Source organism: Equus przewalskii, chromosome 26 (genome assembly GCF_037783145.1).
Source record: "Equus przewalskii isolate Varuska chromosome 26, EquPr2, whole genome shotgun sequence".
NCBI classification, from domain to species: domain Eukaryota; kingdom Metazoa; phylum Chordata; class Mammalia; order Perissodactyla; family Equidae; genus Equus; species Equus przewalskii.
Window position 1 is genome coordinate 32410114 of NC_091856.1, and position 13891 is coordinate 32424004.

Below are 13891 nucleotides of genomic sequence, written 5' to 3' on the forward strand. Positions count from 1 at the left end.
CACGCGGTCTCCTCTACTCAGGACCCCTTTGCCACAGGGCCACCCCACCCTCTCCTCAATTTGGCCAGGTCCCTGCAACCCACAGGCGGGTCAGCCTGCAGCAGCCCCCTTGTCCTGCCTCTCGCAGGCCAGGCCTGGGCTCCTGCGGCCAGCGGAGGGGCGGCCTCCCCGGGCAGGGAGACCGAGTTCTGGGTCTTAAGCACCAGCCCCCCCCAGAGCTCCATTTGGGGAGCTAGTAAAGCTGGGGAGGACCACACAGACCCTGAGTTTCTATGCTGCCCTGCCCCTTTGAGCCACTTGTTGACATGGCCCAAGGTCCCACGGCTTCAAGGGAACACTCAAACCCAGGGCTGACGCACTCAAAGCCCACAGCCCCTATAACAGTGGGGATCATTATCTCTATTTTATAGACGAGGAAACTGAGGCTGAGAGAGGCCAAGAACAGAGCCAGGTCTGCAGCTTGGGGCAGAACCTGACCCTGCCATTCTCCTGCTCCAACCCCTCCCTGCTGCTGGGCTGGGGCTGACCTCCTTCACCACCCCAGGCCCTCCCTGGCCTGGCCCCGCCCATTGCCCCTCCTCTCCTGCCCTCCAGCGCACTGGCCTTTCCCAGTTTCCCCAGTGCTGGAATAGAGTAGCCGTCCCCTGTCTCCCCTCTCTCTCCCTCCTCCCTGGAGGCTGGAAAGCCAGGCACCAGGTGGGTTGGGAGACCCTGACCTGACCCCTTTCCTCCGACCACGCCCCCATCCCAGGCATGCACATGTCAGCACCCCACTGAGAAAACCCGCCTCCACCTCCCCTCTGAGAGCTGGGTTCTGGAGTCATGGGGCCGCTCGCTTGCTGTGTGGCCGTGGACTATGTGTGTCCCCTCTCTGAGCTTAGTTTACCCATCCATAAAATGGGGATAGGAACCATGTACTAGTGTCGCTGGGAAGACTCGGTGGTATAAATGCCATATAAACCCCCAACACGCTTCCGGGCAGCGAGGAGTGCTGGCATTTCTCACGACCCCCTCATTTCATCCCCAACAACCACCCCCGTTTATAGATGAGGAAACTGAGGCTCAGACAGGTCACGCACTTTCCCAGGCGGCAAGGCTCCAAACCCGGGCCTACTCGGGGCACGGCTGGCTCCACCCCTGCACCGGCCATCCTCTCTCCGTGGGAGCCACCCTGCACCCTCCCCTCCCCCCCCCCGCCCACGTTTGTCGGTCCTTCCCGCCAGCTCGCGGGCTCCCCCGGGGCCGGGCCCACACGTGTGGGGCGCCGGTGCCAGGCCCGCGGGCGGAGGGGGGGCGGCCGTGGGTCGATACCGCGGTGGGATGAATGGGAGAGGAGCGAGCAGAGCGGCAGGGAGGGCGCGGGGAGGAGGTGCGCAGAGGAGGAGGTGGAGGACGGCGGGGGAGGGCGGGGGAGGGCGGAGGGCCCCCAGCCCTGCGGGGCCCGGCCGGGTCTGCAGCCGTCAGCGCCGAGCGCGGCCCCGCGGCCCCGCCGAGGGATCGATAACTAATTTCACCGCAGCAACCGCCCCAGTTTTTTCCCGATAATTGTGCGCCGGCAGCTGCGAGCGAGGCCCCCAGCCCGGCGTGCGGCCCCCGCCCGCGCCCGATCAATTGACACCGCCACCGGGCGGCAGGAAAACTCATTTTTCTCCAGCTCCCCTGCTCCCGGGGAGCGCGGGCTGAGCTCCGCCTCCGGCGCGGGTCGAGGAGGCGGCCGGTTCCCGGACGGACTCGGGTTTGGGAAGGTGGCTCCCAGGGAAGCCGGGGAGCCTCAGTTTCCCTATTTCACGAGTAGGGGCGTGGCCGATGGCCTCGCTGCTGGACTGACCCCGCCCTCCTCTGCGGGTCCAGCGCCCGCCAGCGATGCACCGCCCCTGACTGCTGGGAGCAAGGGCTAAGAGCGCAGGCGCTGCGGCCTGGACGCGTGGGTTCTAATCCAGTCCCCACCGCTTACCAGTGCGTGACCTCGGACTCGCTCTTCCCTTTGGGCTCTTCCTCTCCGAGCCTCAGTTTCCCCATCTTCCCACTTCCCTGGCACAGTCCCCAGCACACAGAGCTGTGATTGGAGGCAGCACGTGATGCAAGAGTTAGGCGCTCGCCAGTCAATGGTGGCTGTCATCAGAAAGCTGAGGAAATCTTCCTCCATCAGTTGTTCCCTGAGCACCTACTGTGTGCCAGGCACCCTTCTGGGCGTTGGGGACAGAGCGGTGGTCACTGGGCAAAAAAACGCTGTCCTTGTGGAACTGACATTCTAACGCGGGGTGGACAATAGACATAACACATAATGGGAGAAGATGAGAAACGCCGCAGAGAAAAACAAAGCAGAGCAAGTGGGACACGGTGTGTGCCTGGGGGGATGCGAAGGCAGGGTTGGACCCCAGGACCACCCGGGCAGGGCTTCATGGGGAGGGGCCCCTTTGCAAAGCTCTGAGCTGCTGGCTCCCAACCTGCTGGCTGCTCAAGGTCGAGGGAAGCTGTAGAATTGGCATGGGGGGGTGGGGGGGGTGGGGGGGTGTAGAAGTGGGGAGAGAGAGAGGAGGGAGAAGGCGAGATGTGAGATGTGGGGCGGAGGGAGTCCCTAAGGGGCCAGAGAGAGAGGTGTGGTGGGGACCGCAGGGGATCCAGAGAGAAAGAGAGGTGGTCCAGACGGAGGGAGAAGGGAGGACAGCTGACAGGAGAGTCCTGGAGGGAGGGTCAAGGTCAGGAGGGACTCAGGTAGCTGGCCTGCCTCAGCTGGTCCACGGAGGCTCAGAGAGGGGCAAAGGGTGTGCCCAAGGCCACAGCACAAGTGGGGGACAGAGGTGGGCTCCTGGGTCCTGCCTCCAGACCCTGGAGAAGGGTGAGAGGGCCAGAGAGAAGAGAAGAGAGACTCATGGAGGGGAGTGGGTGGGGTGGGGGGCAGCCTACAGGCTGGGTGGGGGGCTGGGAGCCCTGCTGTGCCTCTCACAGGCCAGCCAGAGTGACCTTGGAGCTACCTGGGTTGTGCCAGGACATCTTGGGAAGGACTCTGAATGACTCAGGGGACCCAATCTGCTGACCGGACTCCCCCACCCGTCCCCCCCAGTTCCCAACACCTGGGAGGAGTCCTTGGCTGCCCGTGGTGGTGGGCGAGCCAGGCAGGAAATGGCCCGAGGCTGCTGGGGAGGTGGGGCGTTCCAGGGCTGAGCAAACCTCAGGACTCTCGCCCTGCCTCAGTTTCCTCATCTTGAAAGCAGAGCTGATGGTGAGGTTCCCAGGTTCTGTCACTCTTTCTTCCCTCCAAATTCCTGGCACACCGGCCCCATCACGGGGTTGAGAGCAGTGACTTGGCAGAAATGAGAGCGAGCCGCCTAGCAACCAAATGAGGTTAGCAGAGGAGGGAGAGACCGGCCGGCACCGAGCTGGGTCTCGCCTACCTGTTTGTCCGTTTGTCCATCCATCCACCCACCCAGACATTCATTCAGTCAATCAGCAAATACTTAGCAAGCACCTATGATGTATGAGGCACATGGAGGGGGGCGGGCGTAAGGTCCCCACCTCTGCTACCCTCTCCCTCTCCCCACGACCCCCACATTTTCTCAGCATTGGGAGTCTAGATGGGACACAGGACCCCTGGGTGGCCTCTCTGTGCCTTGGCTGGACTAACAACAACCGAGTTGAGGGCCTGGCTCCTGGGAGCTCATCTGTCCCTCAGTCCCCCATGGGGCAAGACGAAGGAACAGAGACCAGGACTCATCCAGGGTCCCACGGCCTGGAGGCTGTCTGACCAGAGCCCTGCCTGCTGTCTGGGCCCGAGGGGAAGGTTATCCTGTCAGGAAGGACCCTAGGAGCCTGGGCAGAAGCCAGGCCATGGGGTGGGGACCAAGGGATCTCAGAGTCCCCGTGTCCTGCCGCTCCGTCAGTGGCTTTGGCTGCCACTCATCTCAGGAAGGCCTCTGTGGGTCAGCCTCGCAGCTGCCCCTTCACCCACCCCAAGCGTGGCTGATGGCCCCGGGGGCCATGGAGGGCAACTTCAGCCCCCACACTGTTCGCTGAGCCCGACCAGGCAGAGACCCACTCTCCCTTTCTAAGGAGACGGGTGCTCAGTCAGCTGTGAGAGGCAGGCGGGACAGCCTTCCTCGCGGTTAAGGGCACAGGATGTGTAAGGCTTGGGTCCCCACGTGGCTGATGTCCACTAGCACTGTGCTCTTGTGCAAACTGCCTCTCTTCCCTGAGCCTCAGGGTCCCTGTCTGGAAGATGGGCATGTCGTGGCTCAGTAGGGGCCCACCGAGCCAGACACTGTGCTGCACCCACCCACTGTTGCACCCCTCAGAACTCCAGACCCTGCACGTATGCCAGCCGCAACGACGGCTCTGGACCACCCACAGAATGCCACAGCACTGCCACATCCACGGCCTTACAGAATCTGGAGATGTGGGATCCCGTCCACCTGTGCCTCGGATCAAGGGACACACTTTATGGCAAAGGGGGAGCCCAGTGGGTTCACGGGCAAGGTATCCACTGGTCTCACCTGCAGCCATGGGCCTGAGGGAATGCTGGGGCCGCTAGCCCATGTGACACCCTGTGCATGGAGCCCACGGCCAGTCAGTGGTGCTGTCCCCAGGAGCTAGGATGCACAGTCCGGGAACAAGCTATAGAAATAGGATTGCCCCCTCTCCATCACGTCCAGGGCTTCACTTGGGGATTTGTACTTCTCGTCCCTGCAACCCTGGCTTTTGTCAGATAAGAGGTCCTGGTCACCTGAGACAGGAGAGGAGGGAAGGGAGCAGGGAAGAGAGGTGGAGGGCTCAGGGGGCACAGTCTGGGTCCCACTGAACTAAAAAGCTTCGACTGCCATCTGACCATTTGGGGTCCTTGTGCTGGGGACCAGCAGGCAGAGAAAGCAGTCACCGTTCAGGGGTGGGTAGATAGCCCCGGAGGCTGCTGCCTGTTTAGCGTCCTGGGTAGTCTTTGCAGGAACCGCAGGTAGCTGGCTCCTTGCAGGGGACTGCAGTGGACTGGACCCAGTGGAGGGCAGGGTGGAGCTGAGTGGGGCAAAGGGTGGACTGCGTTGGACCCTTCTCATGCACTGTTTCAATCCTCTTGCTTTGCCTCCTAATCCAGGTGAACAGCTCAGAAGGCTCTGGCCGGCTCCAGGCGGCTGTCCCCGGTGATGCCGCTCCCGAGGCCCACGACTTGCATCTCGCTTCCTGCCCTGGGACTTCCCCGAGGCCCCAGGGTGGGATACCCACCCGCCCCAGGCCCCTGCTCAGCAGGCAGTGTGCTCAACTCAAACACCCTACAGGCCAACCCTCGATCCATGGGAGACGGAGGCAGGGGATAAATGCTTCCCCCTTCCCCCACCCCTGGGCAGAGGTCCTGAGACACATTTCACAAGGAATCGCCAATGCTCCAGGGACTAGGCGCCCAGACCTCCACTCATGTGGGTATCAGTTCTCTTTCCTCTCCTGTTTTGCTCTCCCCACTCCCTCATCCCTCACTCCTGCCCCTGGGAATGCTCTCCCAAACAAACGGCACGTACATCAGCCTTTATTTTAGCCTACTTTCAGGGAGCCCAGACCAAAACCAGTGTTGTGGGGTGAATTGCATCCCCAATTTGTAGGTTGACCTCAGAATGTGACTATGTTTGGAGAGAGGGTCTTTAAAGAGGTGATGAAGTTAAAACGAGGTCATATGGGCAGGCCCTAGTCCAGTATGACTGGTGTCCTTATAAGGAGAGGAAATTAGGACACAGCCACGTATGGAGGAAGGACCCCGTGCAGATGCAGCGAGAAGACGGCCGCCTACAAGCCAAGGGGAGAGGCTCAGAAGAAACCAGCCCTGCCCACACCTTGGTCTTGGACTTCCAGCCTCCAGAACGGGAGGAAGTAAATTTCTGTAGTTAAGCCCCCCGGTCTGGGGTCCTTTGGTGTGGGGGCGCTGGGAAGCGAAGACACAGGCATTTTCTACAGTCATCTCTATCTTACAACCAAAGAAACTGAGGCTTCGAGCGGCAAAGGACCCAGGGTCACAGAGGCAGTAAGTGGCAGAGCCCAGGTTCAAGCAGGGGTCTCTGGGGGGGCAGAGTGCAGGCGCTCGGCGTTAGGAACGCCCGGAACCAAGCGGGTCTTCAGATCTGGATCCCTCGGTTCGTCCCCCAGGTCTGGGAAGTCCGGTCCATCCAGGCCCACCCTCCTTCTCCTGCTTGATTGTGGGGGGCCTTGTGAGGCCCCCTCCCGCCCCTGGGCCTCCGGCTTCTCTGTTGCTGCAGTGCTGAGCTTTTCCAGCTCCTTCCCTCCCTCCCTGCCAGCTTTACACACTCACACACATACTCACACACTCAGCCTCAACCCCTTGTGGCAGCCTGTCTGGGTGCTCTTTACTGCCTTCCCTAATGCCTCCTGCAGACCAGCTGCAGCGTGGCTTTGGGGCGTCCCCTGAAGACTTCACCCCCCATCGCCCCGTGGGCACCTGTTGCCCAGGTGAGTGCCCTCCTGCCCAAGCAGGGTGCTGTGTGAGCCCCATGCCAGGAGCCGAGCACAGATGGTCTTGCTGACTCCCACCCCTCGCAGTGGGGACTAGTATTGTCTCCATTTTCTACATGAGGAACCAAGGCCCAGAGAGGGGTAGGGCTCTGCCTAAGGATGCACAGCAATGAGTGGTGGAGCTGGGATTCATCCCAGGTTTCAAGACCTGGCTCTCTCCAGCAGGGGCCAAACTCAGAGAAGTGGATTAATTTCCATATGTCCTGGCTAATGCAGGCCCTTCCTGAGGGCAGGCTGTGACATGGGGCAGAGGGCAGGGATGGGGCACGCAGACCCAGAGGTCACCCTGCTCCTGCCACTGCCCTGATCCTCTCCCCATGGGTGCTCCGTTCCCAGAAGGACAAGTGTGAACCTCCACCCAGTCCACGCTGCCTACTGTGTGGCCGCCTGGCCCCTGGCACCGGGGTGCTCTGCAGACAGCCTCAGAGACGCCTCTCCAGGGGGAGGATGCCGGCAATGGCCAGTCTCTATGGAGTACCTCCCACATGCCAGGCTCCTTGCTGCTTAGCGACTGCAGGGGGAGCCGAGCCGGGCTGCCCTACAGAGCACACGGCCTCGGGCGGAAACACACCCGTTATCCCATAGGCAGCTGTGACTCTCTGACCTGGACCTACGCTGGGAGGGAGAGGGGGCGGGCTGAGGCAGTCGATAATGGGGGGATTCAACCCAGTCTAAGGAGAGGTAGGGGAAGGCTTCCCAGAGGGAGTGGCCTAGAGCCGAGATCTGGAGAATGAGCAAGAGTTACCCAGCTGAAGAGGGAGGGAACAGCATTACAGCTTGAGGGAACAGCATGTGCCAAGGGCCTGGACAGGGAGGGCCACGGGGAGGAGCAGGAGCAGAGAGGGATCCTGGGCAGTAGAGCTGCTGGGGGCTTCAACACAAGGCTGGAAAGGCTCCCAAGGGCCCTGCGAGCCACGACGTTAAAGACGCTTGTCTTTATCGGGCAGAGATTTCTGTTTTGAAGACCCGTGTGCCGGCCCTGTGTGACAGAGACTCGGGTCAAAGCGCAAAGCAGGCAGCCAAGTGAGAGGCTGGCTCGTGGTCCAGGTGAGAGACTTGGGGACGCATCAGCTGGCATGAATGTTCAAAAAAATAGGACCCAAGACTCGGCATGGCAGCGACCATGACATCCAGTCCTGATTTCAAAGCAGAAGGACTGGGGATTCCTGGTTTGTGGACAGTTTTCAATTTTTTTTTTTTTTTTTTTGAGGAAGATCAGCCCTGAGCTAACTGCTGCCAATCCTCCTCTTCTTGCTGAGGAAGACTGGCCCTGAGCTAACATCTGTGCCCATCTTCCTGTACTTTATATGTGGGACGTCTACCACAGCATGGCTTGACAAGCACTGCCATGTCCACACCCGGGATCCGAACCGGCAAACCCCGGGCCGCCAAAGCGGAATGTGCGCACTTAACCGCTGGGCCACCAGGCTGGCTCCTGTGGACAGTTTTACACACGGGCAAACTGAGGCCCAGAGAGGGGAAGCGCTTTACCCCGCAATGGCTCTGCTGGTTCATTCATTCGACAAACATTATTTGAGCAGCTGCTAGGTGCCAGACTCTGTGCTGGGGGCTGGGGATAGAGAGAAGACAAATCTGTCCCTCTGCCAGGGGTGCACTGGGGCCAAACCTGCGTGTCCTGAATGCGGGAAGGCGACAGGGAGGGAGGAAGGGGGAGGGAGAGAGAGGGGAAACAATCGTGACGATGACAAAATTGTACTTACTGAGCATTTTCCACGGCAGCCACGGCATCAAGCCTTCTGTAAACATTATCTCATTGATCGCTCCTCGCGGCAAGGAAGTGCTGTTGTGCCATTTTACAGACGACGGGATTAAGGGTCAGAGAGGGGGAGTGACCCGCCTCGCCTAGGCATGAGTGAGGGACAGGGCAGGCTGTCCGGACTACAGGCCGGCTGAGCCCTCGCCCCACCTTCCCCGGAGTTAGGGCCCCGGCTTGCCCGCCTCGGGCCTGACCAGGTCCTCCCCAGGGCCCAGGTGGAGCTGGGGGGTGATGATGCAGGGGGCGGGGCCGGAGCACAGCTGGGCTGGGCATCCCCTGGGGCCACCGGGACGTCCCTGCCTCTTCTCCAACTCAGTGGAGGGGCCCGGGCTGGCGATGGAGGTCACAGGGAGGTCACAGAGGAAGGAAGGAGCAGACCGTGTCAGCACTGAAGGCTGCCGGCATCCGCTGCCCTCTCCCTCCACACTACCCTCCCCCTCCAACGAGGCAGCAACCGCAATGAGTCCACTGTCTGCGCAGGCAGAGGTGACCAGGAGGGGGGCCGGTGCTCTGGCCTCCCCCTGCTCCAGCCCCCTCCTTGGCCAAATTGCTGTCACCCAGCTCTCACTGCAGGAGCCCACGTCTGTACACTGTCCTGCGGTGAGCAAGCACGCACGTGCACATGTCTGTAATGCGGCCTCCTTGCTCATGCAGCCAGACAGCATTCATTCATTCATTTGTTTGTTCGTCATTCAACAGTGTTCTGAGCATCTGCTCTGGGCTGGACCCTGTGCTGGGCACTGGGTGACAGGGGAGACCGAGGCATCCTGGCTTCCTGCCCTCAGGGGGCACAGGGCCTTGGAGGGAAGAAGCAACCTGAGGAGTGATCGTTGTACAATGTGGTTAGTGCTGAGACCAGGGGAGCACACGGGAGGGAGGTCCCACAGGGTCAAAGGGGAGGGGCAGTCGCTCCAGTGGGGGTGGCAGTCAGGGAAGGCTCCCTGGAGGAGGCCGCAGCTTTCCAAGATCCAAAGACTGAGGAGCCAGTCGGTGAGGAGGAGAAGGGACAAGTGTCCCAAACAAAGGGAACAGCACATTATTTCTTTTCTTTCGGGAACATCGGAGCTGGCTAAGGCCTGGCAGAAGAGCTGCTGCAACGCTCCGTGTCAGTTTCCTGTCGCTGCGGAAACAACACTCGCAAATTTAGTGGCTTCAACAACACCAATGTATCCTCTTATGGTTTAGAGGCCACAAGTCCCACAGTCAAGGCGTCGGCCGGGCTGTGTTCCTTCTGTGGGTCTAGGGAGAATCCGTTTCCTAGCTTCTTCTGGCTTCTGGAGGCTGCCCACATTCCTTGGCTTGTGGCCCCGTCCTCCTTCAGAAACAGCAGCACAGCACCTTCCATCGCTCTCTCTGGCTCTGACCTTCCTGCTCTCTCTGTGATTACCATGCGCCCGCCCCCCAGGCTGCCTGTAAACCCCTGGGGGATTGAGCAGCGCCTCTCCGGCATCCCCCTCCCCACCCACCACTCATGCCCGGGACAGGGACGGCCCAGCCCTGCTGCCTAGAAGTCAGGCAGACCCTGTCCGCGCCCTCTGGGAAGGCGTCAGGATGCTCCGAGGTCTCGGGCTCTCTGGGCCCAGACCGGAGGACCGCCTCCCCACTCCCTTGCAGAGGGAAGAGCCGCTTAAGGAGCAGTTGAAGCTTGAGCTGGCGGGGACTCCTACGTCCTGTATGGAGTCCCTGAGGCCTAACTGGTACCTCCTGCTTTGGGGAAATGGTGCCGGGAGCCAATTAGCTGGGCCCCACCAGGCTCTGGACCTCTCCCCCAAGGGGTGAAGGGGACAGTACTCCAGGACTTGGGACCAAGGACACTTCCAGGGAACTTGGAGCAGGGAATCCCCGCTCTGCCATGTACCTGCTGGGCCACCCCTGGGGGGGTCTTGCTCCGTCTCTGAGCCCCAGGGACCCATTTGGAAAATGGAGATAAGCATGGAGCCCTCCTCCCGGGTCTCAGGGGGATTCAGTGCAGGTGGCTGAGCACATACTGCGTATCAGGAATGGTTCAGGATGCTGGAGACAAATAGCGGGACAGAGGCCTTCGTGAGGCCTGCCCTCTACCGTGAAAGCAGCAATGTCTCTGCCTGGATTCCGGACAGGAGGTGGTACAAAGGTTCTGCTGCCGACCTGCAGCTCAGCCGACGCCTGACTCGAGCAAGACGCAGGCCTTGGTGGTTAGGGGCCGCTGCACCTGCAGCTTGGTGGGTAGCACAGCAGAACCAGGTAGGGGCTGACGCTCTCCGTCTCCCAGCGGGGTCCAGCTCGGGCTGGTGCACTCCTGTCTGCCCTCTTTCTGACCTTCCTCTTCCATCAGGGACCCCAGGCTGGAAGCCAGTCAGCAAGCTGGCTCCGCCCTCTCCCTCCATTTCCGCGGAGTCCAGGACTCCTCCCCCTTAGCTACTGGCCCCGCCCCCAACCTCCCTTTCCTGCCCTCCCAGAATTCCACACTTGGGGGGGAACGTCTGTACCCCACTTATCGGAGCAGGGGAGAGGTCCTTAGCCTGGGGCGTGGCATGGAGAGAACCCAGGGCATTCACGGCCTTGGGAGAGACTGACATCTTCGCGTTCACTGCCTTCTCACTACAGCTCAGCATCTCCTTCAGTGACAACGTGCCGGGCGCGCCCTGACCTCAGCGCCACCCGCGGCTCTGACCCCGGTCGAAATCACTGGTATCCTCAGACCACATCAAAGTCGATGCGGATTTCTCAAAGTCTGGCCCATCGCTCCTTCGTTTTAGACCCGCTGCTGGATCTTGTTAATGCTTAAGGAAGAAGCGTATTCACTATTTCATCACAAATGTGGTTTTAAGAAAGATCTTGATAGCTGTATTTCAAATTAATGGGCTTCCGGTGTAATCCTACGTATTCGTTATGTGTTTACAAACAATACGGGGTACGAAGGTGTCCCCAAATGCCACGGTGGGTGGTCCGTGGCACAGAAAAAGTCACGACCCCCCAGTGCAGGGACAGGGATGGGGACCTCCGGGCCCGGAGTGCAGGCGGGAGGCCTGGGGGAATCTGGCAGGGGCCTGGCAGCCGGGCGATCGGTGTCCAAGTGGGGCTGGGGGGCAGAAGCCGGGGTGGGGGGAGAGACGAGGGGCTGGGGGGATTGAGCAGGAAAACGTCCCGGGGAGGCGCTCCGTGGCAGAGACCCTGTGGGGGAGGCAGCCACAGCCCCAGCCCAGAGAGAGCGCTGGGGGACCGCTGGGCAGGCTCCTGCAGGGCCAGGCAAGAGCCCCCACGCCGCCTGCATCTCCGACCTGTCCCCCCAGGATCAGGACACCCCAGCGGCCGGAAGCCCGGGCAGCGCCACCCCAGGCTCCGCCCTGCCCTGGGAAGGTCTTCTGTCCACGCTGGCTCAGTCCCAGAGGCTGCCTCCATGCCCCCCTCCCCCTGGTTCTCTGGAACTCTCCATCACAGCTGTCCCTTCCATCCCAATGGCAAAGCCCCCACCCCAACCGGGAGCTGGCCTCTCCTAGTCTCCTCCGTCAGGCCAGGCTCGGTCCTGGGGGCCACAGCCCAGGCGCTGAGCCAGCCCGAGGGACAGAGAGAGGAACCCACACGGAGGGACGCCCAGTCCACTTATGGGGCACGTGGGACAAGAGGAAATTCAGTGCAGTCAGTGGTTCACTCTACCGCGACGTAGCGGGCACTGCAGAGAAGCAGACATGTGAGCTCTGGAGCCAGTCGGCCGAGGTGCAGATCCCAGCCCCGCTCCTCACTAGCCAGGTGGCCCTGCGGGGGGAGGTGGGCAACTGCACCAATACTGCCCCCCGGGTCCCCACCTTGAGGGTTATCATGAGGATTAAATGAATGACCCTAAATAAAGTCCTAAACACACGTCAGCTGTTATTTTCATTATCATTATGAGCCAGGAGGTGGAGGCTGTGGCACAGGTTGTGGGTCACTTCTCCCCTCTCCCAGGAGAACAGCACCCCCAGTCCTTAGCTGGGCACCTGGCTGCCTGGCCTGCAGGCTATATTCCCCAGCTTCCCCTGCAGCTAGATGTGGCCACGTGACCAGGTCCTGGCCAACGGATGTGGGCAGAAGTGGTTTGGATCACTTCCTGGGAGTTTCCTTAAAGGACAGAAGGACACCTCCTCCCTTTTTGTCCCTTCTGCTGACCGGAATGTGAGCACTGAGACGGGAGCTGGAGCAGCCACGAAGCACCATGAGGGTGACACCACGCGTTGAAGATGGCAGAGCACCGAGACACTAGGAGCCCCAGTCCCTGAGGGCCACCAGGCCCCATACCAGCCCTGACTGCCTCTACTTCCTCCAACGAGAAACAAACCCTTTTCTTGTTTAAATCACCATTATCTGAAGCACAACCAAATCCTTTTTAACACAAGGACACAGCTGTGAGCAGGATGCACCGCCCCTGCCTTCCAGAAACCTCTGTGTGCTTGGGGAGAGTTGATAACCACATAAATAAACAGGGAAAAAACTGCAGTTGTGAAAAGAGCTATGAAGGAGATGAAGGAGGGGGGAGAACATGCTGGGGAGTGGTGGAGGCGCAGAGCCACTCTGGGAGGGCCTCCTGGAGGAGGGGACCCCTGGGCTGAGAGCTAGCAGTTGGGAGCAGCAGGGAACAGTAGGTCTGCAAGTGACCCCACCCTGCCCGGAGCACAGAGGGAGGGGACCCAGCTCGGCATTCAGGGCCAGGGTGGCGTCAGGTGGTCCTGGCCCCCAGCCTGGCTGCACCCCTTCCCAGCGGTGGGACCTGGGCCAGCGGGTTCGGTTCTCTCTGAGGCAAAGCGCTCAGCAAGTCCCTGACACAGAGGAGGTGTTCAGTGGCAGATGGCTGTTTTTAGATCTTTCTAAGGATCTTGAGACCACAGAGGGGAAGAGCCTGGGGGTCTGGGGAGGCTTCCCAGGAGAGGGGCCATTTAGATCGGGTCCTGGGGGAGGGAGGAGCTTGACCAAGGTGGCGGGAAGGCAGGGTAGTCTAGGAGAGTGGGCCACAGGCTCTTTCCACTTGCCCTCCAGTGGGGGCCAGCCCCACCCATCGCCCCTCCTCAGAGCCTGGCGTGGGTGTCTCCGCTTCAGCCTCTGGCCAGTCCCTTCCAGGCGGGGTCTGAAATCCAGGCTGGGAGTCTCTTCTAACCCCAGCAGAACCTCTCCTGCTTCTCTGGGTCCCACTCACTGAGTTCCCCCAGCTGGGGAGTGGGCACACGCTGGGCCAGAGTCTGTGGGTTCCCTGCTCAGCCAGGGCCCTGCCCAGACTCCTGCTGCCCCCAGGCCTCTGTTGTCCATCCTCCAACAAGTCGTTCCTCGCTTTCCCACTTGGACAATCTAGCCCACTCACTCCTCTGCCTCCACACTCTTCCCCTCCCACCCCTCACTCTCCTCCCCCTGGCCTTTGTTTTCAAGTCATCTGTGCCACTTCCTCCAGGAAGCCTTCCCTGATGTCTGTGTCTGGATTACAGCCTTTTCTCAGAGCTGCCTGGAGTCCCACAGTTAGCCCTTATTTATGGGTCTATTTGGCTCAACTCTGTGCTCTATCCCATCCACAGAGAATCTGCACACTTAGCACAGGGTTGCCACGTAACTGGTGCTCAGTGAGCATTTGTTAAAGGAAAGAAGGAGAATTACTCTAGCACGCTCCAG